Source organism: Taudactylus pleione, unplaced genomic scaffold, assembly GCF_031769625.1.
Source record: "Taudactylus pleione unplaced genomic scaffold, aTauple2 ptg000041l, whole genome shotgun sequence".
NCBI lineage: Eukaryota > Metazoa > Chordata > Amphibia > Anura > Myobatrachidae > Taudactylus > Taudactylus pleione.
The window spans coordinates 64,514,455-64,515,344 of NW_028284443.1; the positions used below are offsets into that span (position 1 = coordinate 64,514,455).

The 890-nt window shown below is 35.7% G+C and overlaps 1 pseudogene; it reads right to left on the reverse strand.

The window, feature by feature from the left end:
- Nucleotides 1-204: 204 nt before the first annotated feature.
- Nucleotides 205-323, reverse strand: LOC148538226 (5S ribosomal RNA; annotated as a pseudogene).
- Between the last annotated feature and the right edge of the window lie 567 nt (nucleotides 324-890).

Here is an 890-nt window from a genome sequence, read left to right on the forward strand (position 1 = left end):
ATTTGACTGATGTTTCACTAAATTAGTTTTAGCAAATCTACTCAAATTCTTAATTTTGTTATTTTCATAATCGTTCTTGTCCCTCAGAAACTTAGTTTCTTTTCCTCTCATGACATCTTCTTCAATTCTTTCTAATTTTTTGGTTCGTACCTTCTCATTAGCTTTGTATTCCTCCTTCTCTTTAAATGTTTCCATCTTTGCTTACAACTACAGTACCCGATATTCCCTGGAGGTCCCCCATCCAAGTACTGACCAGGCCCATTTCAACTTAACTTCCAAGAGCAGACGAGATTGGGTGTTTGAAAAATGGTTTGACTGTAGGAAATAGCTTCTACAGTAGCATATCCCATATCATATGGACATTAAGTCGGAGTCATCAATCTTCTTATATAAAAGGTGCGATTTCATAATTATCATTGAATCCGAGTGGTGCCAGTGTTCTTAACTCAAAAATCCAATACATCTCCCTTTTAGATAATTTTTTTGCTAGACCTCCTCCTCTCTCTCCCAAGAGCACCTGTTCAATGGGTTTAAAAGTAAGGTCCTCTGGATTAGAGTTGTGATGAAGAAGAAAATGTTTCGACACAGCATGACCCTCCAGTTTATTCCGGATATTCCTTATATGTTCTTGAATGCGTAGTTTAAGGGTTCTTTTCGTCTTCCCAATGTATTTTGTGCCACAAGTGCACTCCAAAAGATAAATGATAGAGGTAGAGTTACAATTCATATGTTGTTTTATTATATATTCTTTAGAGTTATCTGAATTCATAAAAGATCTCCTTTGTGGATGAAGATATCTGCATATATTGCACCTCCCACATTTATAACTACCTGTACAAATTGGTAGCATATTATTATTTAGTGTGATATCCTGTATCATACTTGGGGCT